The sequence below is a fragment of the Oncorhynchus gorbuscha genome, linkage group LG25, assembly GCF_021184085.1.
Source record: "Oncorhynchus gorbuscha isolate QuinsamMale2020 ecotype Even-year linkage group LG25, OgorEven_v1.0, whole genome shotgun sequence".
Lineage (NCBI taxonomy): Eukaryota > Metazoa > Chordata > Actinopteri > Salmoniformes > Salmonidae > Oncorhynchus > Oncorhynchus gorbuscha.
In genome coordinates this window covers 14,966,020-14,984,306 of record NC_060197.1, presented here as the reverse complement: position 1 = coordinate 14,984,306, position 18,287 = coordinate 14,966,020, and the positions used below count along the sequence as shown (strand labels likewise).

The 18,287-nt window shown below is 44.0% G+C and overlaps 1 pseudogene; it reads left to right on the top strand.

Annotated features, from left to right (window-relative positions):
- The first annotated feature begins 1,697 nt into the window (after positions 1-1,697).
- LOC124013579 overlaps positions 1,698-18,287 on the top strand; it is a 23,923-nt pseudogene continuing 7,333 nt past the window's right edge.

Sequence of the window (18,287 nt, the reverse complement as noted above, 5' to 3'; positions counted from 1 at the left end):
AGTTCTAAAATGAAAGCGGGACCTGTGAAGTTCGCCATGGGCCCTGTTGATATTCTGTTGTGCAAAGTGCCAAGTTAACTGCCCACACATTAAACAGTGGGCTATAATAATCTCAGCGACACAGAACACCAAAGTTCTCATTTATGACTGACTTGTAGTTCAAGTACAGACTTTTTTTGAAACTGGCACGAGGACACTTTGCTAAATGAATGTGATTAGACAGCAATGCTCAACAGTACCTTGGGAGAAGACTACACTCTGAAAGAAAGGGTTCCAAAGGGGTGCTTCGGCTGTCCCCATAGGATAACCCTTTTTGGTTCCGGGTAGAACCCTTGGAGGAAAGGGCTCTACCTGGAACCCAAAAGGGTTCCTCAAAGGGTTGGGGACAGCTGAAGAACAATTTTAGGTTCTAGATAGCACATTTCTTTCTAAGAGTGTAGATAAATGTTAAACTAAAAGACAGAGCTGGCAAACATACACTGAGTGTACAAAACATTAAGAACAGCTGCTCTGACCAGGTGAATCCAGGTGAAAGCTATCATCCCTTATTGATGTCACTTGTTAAAAATCCACTTCAATCAGTGTAGATGACGGGGAATATTATTTAAGCCTGGAGATAATTGAGATAATTGAGACATGGATTGTGTATGTGTGCCATTGAGAGTGTGAATGGGCAAGACAAAGGATTTAAGTGCCTTTGAACGGGGTATGGTAATAGATGCCAGGCGCAGTGGTTTGTGTCAAGAACTGCAATGATGCTAGGTTTTTCACGCTCAACAGTTTCTTGTGTGTATCAAGAATGGTCCACCACCCAAAGGACATCCTGCCAACTTGACACAACTGTGGTTATGGGAAGCATTGGAGTCAACATAGGCCAGCATCCCTGTTGAACGTTTTTCGACACGTTGTAGAGTCCATGCCTCAATGAATCGAGGCTGTTCAACGCAATATTAGGAACATATGGAAACATGTTCTTAATGTTTTGTACACTCTGTATTTGTAATAAAAAAGTAACCCTTGTGTTGTATTAAGGGTAAAAAAATGATCCACCACTACGTTTAACATTTAACAGCAGAGAAAACCCTCTAAATTATTTTAAAAAAACTTGAAATATGATTACTTTTCCTAGAGTGACCCCAACATTAGAAAAAGAATCAGCTTCGTTCATATTTCCATGAAAGCTGTACACCGTCAGGGTACAAAGATTGTCTTAGGGTCATTTTTGACCCAGCAGTTATAAAATAATTTACACACCACAAAAACCACACACACACACACACACACACACACACACACACACACACACACACACACACACACACACACACACACACACACACACACACACACACACACACACACACACACACACACACACACACACACACACACACACACACACACACACACACACACACACACACACACACACACACACACACACACACACACACACACAATGAGAAATTGAGATTATTTGTGCCACTGATTTAAAAACTTTATTGTGCATGTGCAGAATCTCCCCTAAACGACCCCTCCACGACCCCACACATGACTCAAATTCAAAGACAAAACAAAAACAACTTCAGACAAAATAAACATTTCTTGAAAGCATTGCTTACTAATGGGGGAATGCAGTCAGAGGCTATAAAGGTGCTGCAGATGACAGTCCCCTCAGTTATCTCTTTACTGAAGCCATGAGTGCACATTTCAGTGCCCAACAGATTGTAGATCTGATTTATTTCAGATGTCCAGGAGGAACAAGAGAACAATGATTTAGAAGAGGAGGAGGTATCTGAAGAAGAAGATCCCCCAAGCTGAAAGAGTGACATTTTTGTACAGCAAGAATAGAATAGCAAAATAACATGGTCCTTGTCACCATATGACACCCAGGGCAGGATGGCAGCACAACATGTCATAAGGATGACCCCAGGGACTACAAGACATGCAGTTGCCCATGTCCATGTCATCGCCTCAACATTCTACATGTTCATCACACCAGCCATCAAAAAAATTCATCCTGGAGATGACAAATTTGGAGGGTTTCCGTAAATATGGAGACAACTGGAAAAGGATGGATGAGATTGACCTGCGTGCCTACATCGGGCTGCTAATCTTAGCGGGCGTGTACAGGTCCGCAGGCGAGGCCACATGTAGTCTCTGAGAAGCAAAGTGGAAGGGTGATTTTCCATGCCACAATGCCACTGAAAGTCTTTCACACTTTCTCAAGAACGCTACGATTTGATAACCGTGAGTCAAGACCTGCAAGACGTGTGAGAGACAAACTGTCGGTCATAAGAGACGTCTGGGAGAAGTGGGTGGAGCGTCTGCCATACCTCTACAACCCTGGGCCTGAAGTAACAGTGGATGAGCAACTGGTTCCATTCAAATGGTCCCATTCAACTGGTTTTATTTATTATGTATTGCTGTAATATCATTGATTTATGTGATTGTTTTATGTGACACTGATACTAATTAGTGATAGTAATCTCTATTGTCAAAAGGTCGCTATCCTTTCGGGCTGTATATGCCCAGCAAGCCAGCAAAGTATGGCATCAAAATATGGTTGGCCTGTGACGCACAATCCAGCTACGCTTGGAAGATGCAAGTCTACACAGGGAAGCTGACCAATGGAGGCCCAGAGAAGAACCAGGGGATGCGGGTTGTGCTTGATGTGACAGATGGACTGAAGGGGCAAAATGTCATGTGTGACAATTTCTTCACCTCTTATGAACTCAGCCAGCAGCTCCGGAAGAGGACGATTACCATGGTTGGCACAGATAGAAAGAACAAGTGTGAGCTCCCCCTGCACTCCTCGCAAACAAGGGGGAGAAAGGCCTTCTCATCAAAGTTTGCCTTCATCCCCACCACCACTCTAGTTTCTTATCTCCCAAAGAGGAACAAGAATGTGGTCCTCCTGAGCACACTGCACAAAACAGCTGAGATCAGTGATCGGGAGGACAGGAATCCAGCCATCATCCTGAACTACAACCACAACAAAGGAGGCATGGACAACCTGGACAAGGTTATTGGAACTTACAGCTGCAGGAGGATGACTGCTCGCTGCCCCCTGGTCATCTTCTATAATATCATTGATGTGTCCTCATACAATGCCTTTGTGATATGGAACAAGATCAGCTCTACCTGTGTCACACCCTGATCTGTTTCACCTGTCCTTGTGATTGTCTCCACCCCCTCCAGGTGTCGATTATTGTCTCCGGTGTATATATACCTGTGTTTCCTGTTTTTCTGTGCCAGTTCGTCTTGTTTGCCAGTCAACCAGCATTTTTCCGTGCTCCTATATTTTTTCCAGTATCTTTTGGTTCTATTCCTCCTGGTTTTGACCCTTGCCTGTCCTGACTCCGAACCCGCCTGCCTGACCACTCTACCTGTTCTGTCTTCAAGCCTGCCTATCCCCCTGTACTGTTTTGACTCGCATCTGGTTACTGGACCCCTTTCTGGCCTGACCTCGAGACTGCCCTTCGTCTGGTACTGTTTTGGACTCTGACCCGGTTTATGAACTCTCTCCTGTCCCTGACCTACCTTTTGCCTGGATTAATAAAAATCAGAGCTCAACCATCTGCTTCCTGTGTCTGCATTTGGGTCTCGCCTTGTGTCCTTATAACCTGGATGCCTGATAGGCGGAACAAGAGGAGGGTGTTCCTGGAGTAGCTAGGAAAGGCACTTGTAACCCCACACATTCAAAGAAGGGAGTGCCTCCCCCGAACAGCAGCCTATGCAGCGCTTGTGAAAGCTGTTCAGGGGGCTGAATCTTGTCTTGATCCCCCTGAGGCTAGGGCAGGCAAGAAGGGGAGATGCCAATTCTGCCCCCAAAAGAAGGACTGTAAAACAAATACACTCTGCTGCATACAGTGAGAAATACATCTGCAAAGTCCATGCACACACACTTGCATACTGTCCTACATGTGCTAATTAGAGTTGATTGATTTATGTTCTTCACGTTTTTGTTTTGTATCCGTCTTATCTTATTTTATTCTTATTGTTGTTCTTTATCCACCTTGTGGGTGGGGGCAATGGTTTTAAAAAATGGGAGAAGACTAGTATTTTGTAGTTGAATTCCTCATTGTACAGTATATAAGAATATATCACTATGTTGCCAAAAAGTTCAAGACTGTTATTGTTTCCCTTCAATAAAATGCATTGAAAACGACTTTCTTCACATTTCTGCTACTTTCTTAAGCTATTCAAGTGCTAGCTCTTGCTAAAAAAAAATGTATGTTTACACCTATGCAATATCTTTAGCAATAATAATAAACCTCTACTTTCATAAAGAAAACAATTATGACAGGTGGGTTGTAATAAAAACGTGTGCTTACTGAGTAATTGCAGTCTTTCTGTATTGTGAAGAGAGAAACCCCAGACGTTCACAAAGTTTGTGATGAATGACAGGTTGTGTCTTCATGCAAAATAGATTTGGGGTTTAAAATTCAATTCAGCTGCTTAATTTTAGGGGTTTAGTGAAGGCGGGTCATTTTTGACCCTTAGGACACGGGGAGTATACAGAATGTTAAGACTACACAAGGGTTAAATAACAAATGTTATTATTACATGGTTCCGTGGTGACTTTTTTGAGATGACAGATCCTTTGATACATTATTGCAGAGCGTGTTCAGAACTGCAGTATGTGAAAAGACTGCTTTTCACTCTTCAGTTCTCCCCGGCTTTTGTAGTTTCTGACAGGAGAGTGACAGGTTGAGAATAGAGTGGGCACAGCTTAAAAAACAACACCAGTGACCAAAAAGTCTGTGAAAAGTAACGGGAACAAATTGACAACAATTGTTGGGGTTTAACTGCAATTCTCTTAGAACAAAAGATGGTATCTAGAACCTAAAACGCTTTTCTGCTTTTCGTCCCAATACGAGAACCTATCGAAGAACCCTTTTTGGTTTCCAGTTGATCCCTTTTGTTTTGTGAACCCAAAAGAGTTCTACGTGGAACCAAAAAGGGTTCTACTTGGAACCAAAAAGGAGACAACAGAAGAACCCTTTTGGAATCCTTTTCGTCTAAGAGTCTAGTGTTTTATTTAACCTAACTTGATCTTGGTGGAAAAATATGTAGGCCTACAACTTGTGTAAGCCTAGACCTACAACCATACAGCGTTTTAAACTTGTATCATCACTTCCCACAGGCTATTGGTGAGAATGAGATTTGCCGTGACGGAAGAGTATGGCTTGATTAAGGTACAGCACAAAAGAGGAACGACAATCCTTTGCCTAAGAAAAGCTCCAACTATGGAACAATTTCATCTGAAATGGGAGCACCAATCTCCCTGAAGTGTGGAATATTGTGAACACATAAACCCAGATCGGATTTCATGCAAATTTACTAATTTCTCAGGGACGGTCGACGGGAAGGGGGGGATATGAGAGAGAGAGGACTCCAGTAACCCTCCTTGTGCCAAAAGCCTATCAGCGGCCTGGCCTCCCCCTTGTGTTCTCATAAACACAGAGTGAGGGAGCGAGCGGCCGAAGCCCTGCCTTGTCAGCTGTCTAATCTCTTGGCGCGCCCAAGCGTGATATCCCCTTCTCAGGGCTCTCTGACATACTGTCAGCCCTCTCTCCTCTCCGCTCGCTATACCTATACAGCGAACAGCACAGTAGCTGCTTGGCAATGACCAAGAAATCGGTACAATTAAATCCACACCCCCCCCCCCCAAGCCGACATTCAACCCCCTAAAATATTCTACCTGCCCTCTCCCTCGCCTCCACTGAGGACCCTCCTGAAGACCTGGGTTTATTCCTGTGGCAGCGGGGATTTGGCTGCCCATTCTTGTCCCTTGTGCACCACAATGCCTGGGGTCCTCTGCCAGCCAATGATGCACGGTTCCACATCATTCCACACCTCATGGTGCCTAGCTGCAAAGCCCAGACTGGGGAAGAGGGCTCTTTGGCAGGAAGGCAAGCAGCCAGCCAGTGTATTAACCCACCTCTCATTCTCTCTGTAACTCTGTCTTTGTCTTTCTGCCTTGCCCTCACTCTCAATCCTGCTCTCTCACTCTCCCTCTCTCTCTTTTCTCTCACTCTCTCTCTCTCTATCTCTCTCTGCATCTCCAGCTACTGATCAACAACACTCCCTGTCATCCCAAGAGAGGCCCAGCAGCCACAGAAGCCCTTCCTCTTTCATGCACTGTTAGCCTGGCTGGGGCTCCAACACTGACTCCAGCCTGTGTGACCATGTGTGACACCGTTACCCCCCCTAGCCCCACAGAGACCAAAACAGCCTCTAGAGCTCTTCAGTGGGGAATCGATAGAGAAAATGTGCCCTGAAAGTCCAAGCATTTGAAGTACAGTATTGGTGTATTGTTAGAACAGACAGCTTATCATTTTCAATGCAGATTCCACAGCTTTTTAAATTGGAGACTTATGTTTTTTATGTACCCAAGAAGGCAAAGATAACTGAACTAAATGACTATCGCCCCCAGCACTCAAGTCTGTCATCATGAGGTGCTTTGAGAGACTAGTCAAGAATCTTATCACCTCCACCTTACCTGCCACCCAAGATCCACTTCAGTTTGCATACCGCCCCAACAGGTCCACAGACAATGTAATCGCCATCCCACTGCACACAGCCCTATCCCATCTGGACAAGAGGAATACCTATGTAAGAATGCTGTTCATTCACTACAGTTCAGCATTCAACACCATAATACTCTCCAAGCTCATCATTAAGCTTGAGGCCCTGGGTCTCAACCCCGCCCTGTGCAATTGGGTCCTGGACTTTCTGACGGGCCGCCCCCAGGTGGTGAAGGTAGGAAACAACATCTCCACTTCGCTGATCCTCACCACTGGGGCCCCACAAGAGTGTGTGCTCAGCCCCCTCCTGTACTCCCAAGTCACCCATGACTTCACGGCCATGCACGCCTCCAACTCAATCATCAAGTTTGCAGACAACACTACAGTAGTGGGCTTGATTACCAACAACGATGAGATGGCCTACAGGGAGGAAGTGATTTTCAGGAAAACAACCTCTCACTCAACGTCAACAAAACAAAGGAGATGATTGTGGACTTCAGGAAACAGCAGAGGGAGCACATCTCTATCCACATTGACGGGACAGTAGTGGAGAAGGTGGAAAGTTTTAAGTTCCTCGGTGTACACTAACTGAAATGGTCTACCCACACAGACAGCGTGGTGAAGAAGCCGCAACTGCGCCTCTTCAACCTCAGGAGGAAGAAATTTGGCTTGTCACCTAAAACCCTCACCACCTTTTACAGATTAACAATTGAGAGCATCCTGTTGGGCTGTATCGCCGCCTGGTACTGCAACTGCACCGCCATCAAGCTGCAAGGCTCTGCAGTGGGTGGTGCGGTCTGCGCAGCGCATCACCTCGGGCAAACTGCCTGCCCTCCAGGACACCTACAGTACCCGATGTCACAGGAAGGCCAAAAAGATAATCAAGGACAACAACCACCTGAGCCAATACCTGTTCACCACGCTACCATCCAGAAGACGAGGTCAGTATCAAAGCTGGGACCGAGAGACTGAAAAACAGCTTCTACCTCAAGGACATCACTAACACAGAGCCTACATACAGACTCAAATCATTAGCCACTTTAATAAATGGATCAATAGTCATTTAAAAAAGTGACACTTTAATAATGTTTACATATTTTACATTACTCATCTCATTAACACAAATATATACAGTGGGGAGAACAATTATTTGACACACTGCCGATTTCGCAGGTTTTCCCTACTTACAAAGCGTGTAGAGGTCTGTAATTGTTATCATAGGTACACTTCAATTGTGAGAGACGGAATCTAAAACAAACATCCAGAAATTCAGATTGTATGATTTTTAAGTAATCGTCCGTTTCTCATCCATATATTATATGTACATATTCTTATTAATTCCTTTACATTTGTGTGTATAAGGTAGTTGTTGTGAAATTGTTAGATTACGTGTTAGATATTACTGCACTTTCGGAACTAGAAGCACAAGCATTTCGCTACACTCGCATTAACATCTGCTAACCATGTGTATGTGACCAATAACATTTGATTTGATTTGATGTATAAATGTACTTTTTATGGAGCACTGTTTTAAATGTAGAATCCTCCCTAAAATGATCAAGCTTTAAAGAGGCAAACAAGGAATGCCAGAATTATAATATTACTGTATGGCCCACTGACAGCTGGCCTTGTAGCTTATTGAGTCATGCTTGATCACCTTTCAAATTGCAATATTGTACCAAGACAATGACGGCTGTGCGGCACAAATCTGTTCCTTCATGCTTCACATACTTTCCAAGTGGATTGTTTCAAATCAACATTTTTTTTGTGCCCTGAAAAGCCATCTTTTAGGGATGTTTCAATAAGAATGGGTGAGGCATTTGTTATTCCAATGTGATACAAGCATCATTTTGACCAAGGTTTTAATATATCCCTGTGTTTTTGCTGGAATGGGTCACATTTACATGATAAAGACTTATTATTCATCATGAAAATCTACTTATATCCAGACATGAGGTCTTTTTTAGTTTGATTCTAATACACCGGCAAGTGCGTTTATGACGAGGCAAGTTCAGCAGATTGACTATCCGAGGCCCTGATACGGCAACCGTCTCATTACATCAAATGCTGCATATTTAATAACGTGACATTATTGCACCTATTTCCCAAAAGCACTTCAGTCAACGCCTCTTCCTGACTGAGCAGCTGGAACAAGGCTTTCTTTTTTAGGTCAGAACACAGACCAAGAGGGAGGGAGAGACATATATAGAGTGTGTGTGTGTGTGTGTGGGGGGGGGGGCAGAGAGAGAGAGAGAGAGAGAGAGAGAGAGAGAGAGAGAGAGAGAGAGAGAGAGCAAGCCCTCTGAACACTCCTGATCCCCTCATTTATAACAAGTCCCACATGGAAGAAATGCCAGGGAACTAAAAGGACAGCCACCAGCAACACCGAGCGGATCCGACCCTGGTGACCCTCTCAGTGTGGAGGAGAGCTATAGTATCGCATCTTTAATTATTTCATACCGGAACTATAACACCCTTTAAACCCCACAAGAAGATGGACCACCATAGAATGGAGAGAAAGAAAAAAAACCTATGACAGTAGGACCATAGGACAGTAAAACGAACCTAGAAGAACGACCTTGTTTATGCCATAGAATGGTCAAAAGTAACCTTTGTATGACCTTGGTAACTGTCAATCATTTTTTTTTAACATTCAGTACTGATACCATATGGAGGCATTACTACTTATAGGCCATAATGACATTACCATGAGCCGCATATGCAGGTTTGATCAGATAAAAAGTATGAGTGATGAACCATGCTCCCCTCATATTTATTCATATGTTTTTAATCAGGCAGACAAACATCGCCGTGTCAAAATGAGTGCTAGGAGCCCAAGAGAACCTTAAGAGACCGACCTACAGAAGTGGTGGCGGTGAGGATGAGAAAAGAAATGTCAAAAATCAATATTCAAAATGCAAAATGAATTTGACTGGACCGAGAACTTCTCATCAAATGGGGAAATAAACGGGATATGAAAGATGACCTGACATAAAAACCGATATCCCACAATGCCATCTGTCAGACAGAGAGAGGGGAATAATGACGACGGCTAATGAAAGTTGAGCCTTGGTTCAGCAGAGGTTTAAATCATCTCGAAGGAAAGGCGCTTTGAGATGGCAAGATGGCCGCCGTACTGACTCAGCAATTCTTGCTTCCCTTCATCCCACCCACTGATTGGCTTTGTGCTACTTAGGCAACATTCACAGTGTCGGAAACCATTGATCCAACCAGAGTCCAGGTCGCTCATGAGAGGCCATTGAAATATAGGTAATGACACCAAGCAGAGATCTATTGTTGTGTATTCAATTGTGTACATGCATCTCCAGTTGTGTGACATTTCCAAGTAGGCTAAATACAGGAGCTTTACTGCTCTGCATTTCTACGGCGTTTTTCTGTGGAAGGTATGAATTAGCTCACTAAGATACGGTGCTACTGTGACTTGCCGTCGTAAATGATGTAAGATTAAATGGGTTCAAAATGCCTACCAACGTCAGCAGTCGAACAGAATGTGTAGAAATTCTGTCCATGTCAAAAGGGTTAGCATGTCTGAAACCTTGATGGACTGGAGAAAAGCCTGTACACAAGCCGCACTTCAGTGAGCACAAAAGGCCCGTGCTGTCAGCACTGTAACTTTACTTTTACTACAAATAGTCCTGGGAAGCAGAACAATGTAAAAACACATGCACCCACCCCAAGCTTTAATTCAGCCAATGATACGGCAATATAGTGATTATTGTGCAGAAAGCAGAGAAACACTTCCCCATTCCCAATGCATTATAACCTAGTATAGTCACAGTCAAAGAGAGGTGTGTGTAGGCAGGGAAACAGGGAGCCTCGGGCCTCCATCTGTAACTCGCTATGTATTTCATTTCAAAGCAGTGTATGTAAAGTTAATGGGCTATTAAATAAACTGTCAATCTGGCAGCAGCCCCTGCGTGTTTGGCCCGCCGAGCACACACATCTTTTCTGTTGTTTCCCACCATGAAAGATATTACCCTGGACCAACGACAGTCTCCCCCTCTCTCTCCCCCTCTCCCTCTCCCTCTCCCTCTCCCTCTCTCTCTCTCTCTCTCTCTCTCTCTCTCTCTCTCTCTCTCTCTCTCTCTCTCTCTCTCTCTCTCTCTCTCTCTCTCTCTCTCTCTCTCTCTCTCTCCTTCTCCATCCTACTGCACCCGTCACCGTCTCTGTCAAACAGAGGACCTAAAAATGGATCCGTGTCATCTTGACGATTTTCATTTCAGTCTACTTCGTACTCCATCTCGGAGAGAAGAAGGGGAAGGTCATATGCACCAGGAAATGTCATGGGCTGCGACGAGGCTGCATGATGAAAAATCCGGAGGTGCAAGGTGACTAACGTTAGAGGGGACTTTATAAGTTACCATTCCATTCAGATCTACTTTGCTGTTAGGCTGTCGAGCTGAATCATGGCGGGATGTTTTCCTGGGCCAAAAGTGGAATTAGCTATATTGAATATCCGCGGTTGAATATCAAACAGCTTTTAGAGTTTTTTTTTTCTTCTCTCTTACCAACAACAACCCAAAATGATGATAAATGTAGAAACAGGGCAAGCAAGGAATTCATTTCAGCTATCCATTACTGATATGAAGAATATATCTGGGTTGCGGCAGGTACCCAAAACTAGGCATCCAAACAGCGTGCTGCATGTCACAACGGTGCTTAAACTGAATGCCTTTTGTTCTGACTTTTAAATAGCTGAACGGTTTCACCGCTCCCATTTCTCCAACAACACCCTGGTATTCCTGGATCCTGGGGGGTAGAATCGTACGGCGGCGTTGCGCACCACTCTCGTTGGGGTAGGCATTTAAAACACCCAGGCCCTCCACTCCTCCGCTCCGCCGGTGTTGTATCTAAAAGCACTCCCGTTGCTAAATGTTCACTGCGTCCTTCCCTTTCCGTCGGTGCCGTGTTCTTGACGTGTGTAGATTCCGTAGTGGTGTTCCGCAGAGCAGCTCTATTGGTACGTGACCTGATGGTGGACACACAGCAACGACACGAAGCGGCTAACAACATGCCTGCTTCATGCAGGTACACCCAGAGGTAGGTCTGACAGCTGGAAACAGGACCAGGCGAACATCTACGTCTGCATGCGCCTGGGTAGGCTATGCTGTGAGCGTAGGAGACAGGCCTTATGCTGGTTGAATAGATAGGCACGAACCCTCCTCTCATGCCACACTTGTCTGACCTGACCTTGTGTTCTTCCTTTCCCCGCCCATCACGTCCTCCAATTGACAGTTGACAATTCGATGTCCTTGAGAGTAACCTGCCACTGTGTAATCTCCCATAGGATTCCCTTCGAATTGACAAAAGCACCATCAAAGGTAACTTCACCGCACAGGCTCACCGTAAATCATGTTTGAATTAAGAAGGGATGTAAAGGGCTTCCGTTCTTACCTCCTCGTACTAGACTGGCCTGGAATTCAAATTCTACAGTAGCATTACTCCAAAGAGATTATCTTGATGCCAATGGGAGACATTGTTAGCCAAGAGGAGGTTGCAACATTCCTGTTTAATGAATACATTTAGGGCATCAGTCTTCTGCGGCACGTCATTTAAAGGAGGCGATCAAAAAAAGAGAGAAAAGAACAACAGAATAAAGGAAATGTTTGTACACCACATATATTTCAAGCACCACAGAAAAAGGAGGAGTTGATTGTCAGCAAATAATGTTTTTTTTCTCCTCCATAATCACCCATCTTAAAAGCAACGGTAAAACAATGATGGACACCCCAAACGAGAAGTCATGCCATTGTGAAATTGCAAAATGTGAAGTGCTGCACATCTATCAAACTGAGTTGAAACAATGGTAGAATTTAACCCATTATATGAAGGCCAATAGCATGGACTGTGTGTCCTATGGTGTTCACATGCATTACTATCCTTTTGTCTGCGTTAAGACAAATAATCAATCAACAACTTTGTCTTCATGAAGACTAGCGATCGGTTAATAAATAAACAAAACCAATCTGGTCTTGTCAATGGCAACAGATGAACATTGACTAGAACAAATTACTACAAGCAGCATGTTAACCAAATAACAATAGCATACAGCGACTACAATCTACTGTGCTGACAGACAGCTGCGAAACTATTAAGAGGACTGCACACGAAGCCATTTAGAAGCCCAACATATTCATGAGTTATTTAACCTCAACGTAATTGTCATCTGAAGACTGACAGATTCAGACATGAGGATAGGCTAAACTTCGGAGGGCCTTCGAAAGCTATCGGTTACCCAAATGTGCCAATACTCTGTCATTCAAGCATGCACCTAGGCAGTGGGAGGGAAGAGGCTATTCAGTGACCAGCAATGAACACACATATTTCTTCTTATCGATACTTTTTCATGGTATCAAACTATGACGTTTGACATGGCAGGAGGGTTGCTGCAGCACTTGGTGTGTATCCATGATGGCCACAGTTGATTGATTAGGGGGCTCCCCTCAAGGCAATCACAGCGCTGTGGGCGCCTGTAGGAGCGAATGGTGACGTGGTGTCACAGGCAACTCTAAAGATGCGCCTTGGGTTTCAACAGCTAAAATGACAGAGAAGGAGGTAAAGATGGACCAATAAGAGGTGTATAGGGGCGGCAAGTAGAATAGCAGTTAAGAGCTTTCGGCAAAGTAACCCGAAAGGCTGCTGGTTCAAATCCCACGCTGGCTAGGTGAAACATGTGTTTGAGTGCCCTTGGGTAACCCTAACTGCTCGGAATAAGAGCATCGGCTAAATGAATAACATGTGTAGTACCTAGATAATCGAAGCTTTTATAGCAACAATTAGACTTGGAGGAATTCCGATGGGTTCAAGGATGATTTTAATAAAGTGGAAAAAGATTTTAAAAACTATGATAAAAAAAGAGTACCTTTATTTACTGCTCTGCAGTAGCTATCCAGCAAGCTGCCCCTCAACTCTCCCTTGCAAATGTAGTGTGATATCAGGTCGAGCATTTGGACCGAACAGCAAGTCTGAACTTTCCATTGGTAGCACTATGCCCTCTGGTGAGCTGGAGACAAACAGAAAACAGCCATGGCTATGAACAGAAACATAAAAGCACAAGTGTGTCTGAAACTACACACTTGAGGTCACACAGAATAGATCCTCTAAGATGCTCTCACACACACACACACACGCACATACAGTATGCACACACATGCACACGCACACTCTCTCTCTCTCACACACACACACACACACACACACACACACACACACACACACACACACACACACACACACACACACACACACACACACACACACACACACACACACACACACACACACACACACACACACACACACACACACACACACACACACACACACACACACACACACACACACACACACGCACTAACTAATGCTAATGAAAAGTGTCTCTAATTAGCCCTTCATCTCCCTCCCACTTCCTCAACACAGGATCACAGTGTTGGTCGGTCACAGAGTGTGGAGGGCAGGAAATTCGCCAGAGAGCCCTTTACTGTTGAAAAGCACAAAGATGCTGGTGAGCAGCTTGTCTGATTAGCGCTGATTACACTCTAATTGGAGTTCTCCAAAACAAGATGACCTCTGCTTTGTTTACTGATGGGATTAATCGTGGCCTGGTAGAATTAAAAATCCCAGCGGAATTAATTCCTCATTATTTTGAGAGAGGCTGCAAAGGGCCCCCTGCCCGCCTCATGTTCAGAATGCAAACTGTGCAGAGAGGTGCTTTTTGCCCTGTAATGCCCCAAACAAGGTCACGTTGAGTCAATTAACTTACGACAGTTATCTCGCTCTCTTGCACTGACACTATGCACACACTGGACTCTACCCACACACTCACACGTAACAGTGACACCCTAGCGCACACATACACACACACACACACTCTTGTTTGTCCTTCCTAGGTTGATGATTCATTGGGATGAGTCTGAGGTACGGTTCGTGCGCAGATGGCTGATGAGGCCAATACCGGGAACAGTCTTTACCAAACTGGGCATGATATCTTGGTAGCAGTCTCCTGCACGGCTTTGCTGAAACTGCTCTTTCGCTGTTGTCTATTCACCATGGCATGTTTGGTCCTGCTGGTTTCAGAGGTGGTAGCGCCATCCCAGATTCTGCCAGGTGGTACGATCCTGAGTAAGGCATTCCAATGACCTTAGATCGATGTTAAACCTCTTGAGGGAGGCCTTCAGTGTGTGTCTAAAGTGTTTCTTCGGCCCACCGTGCGCCACCTTCCCATTCTTCAGCTCTCCGAAGAAGATCTACTTAGGGAGACAGGCAGCAGGTATCCTGGTCACCTGGCCCGCCCATCTGAGCTGTGCATTCATAAGCAGCGCGGGAATGCGCATCATTTCGGCACGGCTGAGGACTCCAGTGTTTGGAATTCTGTCCTGCAACTCGATCCTCAGAAGCTTCCTCAAACACAACACAAGGCGTTGGTCGACTCTCCAGGCTTCGCAGCCATAAGCAAGGGTCGGTATTATGACTGCCTGGGTAAACCTTCCGGTTTGTTGCCGGGTTTGATGCCTGTCCTTTTCCCACCCCGAATCTCGCAGACGAATCTCGCACAAGCCTCGGTGATAGTGATGTTTGTTTCGTTGTCCATATGAACAGCATGGGGTATTGTGCTGCCAAGGTGGGGGAATTTGTCCACAACTGACAGTGTCTGACTTTTCACAGACATGGAAGGATTACAGAGTGCGGGTTGGTGCATAACGTCAGTCTTCTTTGTGCTGATTGTGAGGCAGAAGTTGTCACAGAGGCAGATGAAAAATTGCCCATGGAAGTCTGCAGGTCAGCAAGCAAGCCAGCATACGCCAACACACACATGACATGCGCACGTGTGCCTGTTGACGCTACTCACACACACGCTACTCACACTCACCCCATAAGCTGCCGCTGCTGTCTATTATCCATCCTTTTGCGTAGTCACTTTACCCCTACCGACAGTGTATGCACATAGTAACCTCAAATACTTCGTAGCCCTGCACATTGGCTCAGTACTGGTACTCCCTGTATTTAGCCATGTCATTTTTTGTCGTTATAGTTATTTGTTATTCACTGTGTATTTATTCCTCATGTCGCTATTTCTATTATTATTTTATATTTTTTTTATCTTTAACTCGGCATTGTCGGAAAAGGACCCGTAAAGTATGCATTTGACTGTTGTCTACACCTGTTGTTTACGTAGCACGTGACAAATAGTATTTGACGTAACATGGCTTTTTCCCCTAACTCTTTGGGTAACCTCGTTTTGACTTAATGCTTGATGAAGTACTGTTCATGCTTCAGGAGCGGCCATTTTGTGGTTGCACTTCAAATGCTCACTTCAGTTCAATGTGAACAAGTCCCTAATGAAGCAGACAGCGGGCAGAAGAAAGGAACGAGGGAAGCGAAGGAGAGAAGGAGACCAGATGCTCTGGGATGGATCTGGGGTCCTGGCCATCACGACCAGAGCTTGTTGTCAGAAAATAGTTTGGTGTTTGACAGTGGAGATCCCACACGAGAGCCTGTCTGGGCCGACTGTCTGGGGCCTTTCTGGAGCCAATTGGGGTCATTCCTCTGTAAGGGACTGTAAGGCACTCACCCACAACCACTCTCAGAGCAGAACATGTCTGGGTGGTTGACATGTCCAGGTTTCCCATAATTCTTCTGACATCTGTCATCCTCCCTCAGGCCATCTTGTTAAGGCTTGTCCCCGACCAGATGGATTTCTCTGCAAGGTTTCTATTCTCCGATCCATCTATCCATCTATTCCCTGGTTGTTTGACCTCTGCTACCGGCGTCTGCTCATGTCAAGGCATTAGCTTTGAAAAGGCAGTGACAGTGTTTTCTTTTAATGTTAGCCAGTTATGAAAAAGCAATTTGTGTTATTTGGTGAGTGTGTTATGGAGAGGTAGCTGGCAATTCTAAGGAGATTCAGATGCCTGTTCTGTGGCCCTGAGCAGTTCTTTCTTAACATTGTCAGTGAAATCCCAGTGTCTTCACAACTGTCAGACAATATCTTTCTCAATGTGCAACAGAAATGTAAACCAGCTCCTGTAAAGACATTTTTCAGTAGCAAAATATTTCCCCATTAGCATTAACACACACTGACAGCTCCTTAGATGTTAAAATGCAGTCCTCTACCGAAGTGTGCCGCAGCGACCAACTTTAATAAACGCATTACGGAGCGGCTAATGGAACACTCCTCTTACCAGATTCTTAATCCGACATGTTCCATTTGGCTAATCATTATTTTTTTTTTAAACGAATGTTCAATGTGAAAGACAGTTCATAATTCCACTCTGACATGATTAAGCGCAGTCCCCTCTTACATGGACGTGAACTGGAGTCCCATCAGACTTTTTGTTTCCTTTCAGTTTGAGCCTCACACTATTGATCAGGTCACCTCTAAAGTACCCAATGTCACCATTTCATGGGTGATGACACACTCTGTTGTTTCAGTCATATACTACATCATTATGTCAAATCAAATCAAATTGTATTTGTCACATACACATGGTTAGCAGATGTTAATGCGAGCGTAGCGAAATGCTTGTGCTTCTAGTTCCGACAAAGCATTAATAACCAACAAGTAATCTAGCTAACAATTCCAAAACTACTACCTTATAGACACAGGTGTAAAGGGATAAAGAATATGTACATAAAGATATATGACTGCGTGATGGTACAGAGCGGCATAGGCAAGATACAGTAGATGATATTGAGTGCAGTATATACATATGAGATGAGTATGTAAACAAAGTGGCATAGTTAAAGTGGCTAGTGATAGATGTATTACATAAAGATGCAGTAGATGATATAGAGTACAGTATATACATATGAGATGAGTATGTAAACAAAGTGGCATAGTTAAAGTGGCTAGTGATACATGTATTACATAAAGATGCAGTAGAATGGTATTGAGTGCAGTATATACATATGAGATGAGTATGTAAACAAAGTGGCATAGTTAAAGTGGCTAGTGATACATGTATTACATAAAGATGCAGTAGAATGGTATTGAGTGCAGTATATACATATGAGATGAGTATGTAAACAAAGTGGCATAGTTAAAGTGGCTAGTGATACATGTATTACATAAAGATGCAGTAGAATGGTATTGAGTGCAGTATATACATATGAGATGAGTATGTAAACAAAGTGGCATAGTTAAAGTGGCTAGTGATACATGTATTACATAAAGATGCAGTAGAATGGTATTGAGTGCAGTATATACATATGAGATGAGTATGTAAACAAAGTGGCATAGTTAAAGTGGCTAGTGATACATGTATTACATAAAGATGCAGTAGAATGGTATTGAGTGCAGTATATACATATGAGATGAGTATGTAAACAAAGTGGCATAGTTAAAGTGGCTAGTGATACATGTATTACATAAAGATGCAGTAGAATGGTATTGAGTGCAGTATATACATATGAGATGAGTATGTAAACAAAGTGGCATAGTTAAAGTGGCTAGTGATACATGTATTACATAAAGATGCAGTAGAATGGTATTGAGTGCAGTATATACATATGAGATGAGTATGTAAACAAAGTGGCATAGTTAAAGTGGCTAGTGATACATGTATTACATAAAGATGCAGTAGAATGGTATTGAGTGCAGTATATACATATGAGATGAGTATGTAAACAAAGTGGCATAGTTAAAGTGGCTAGTGATACATGTATTACATAAAGATGCAGTAGATGTCTTGCCGTATGACAGGTTTGGTTAAACTCCTACGTGCAATTAAAAAA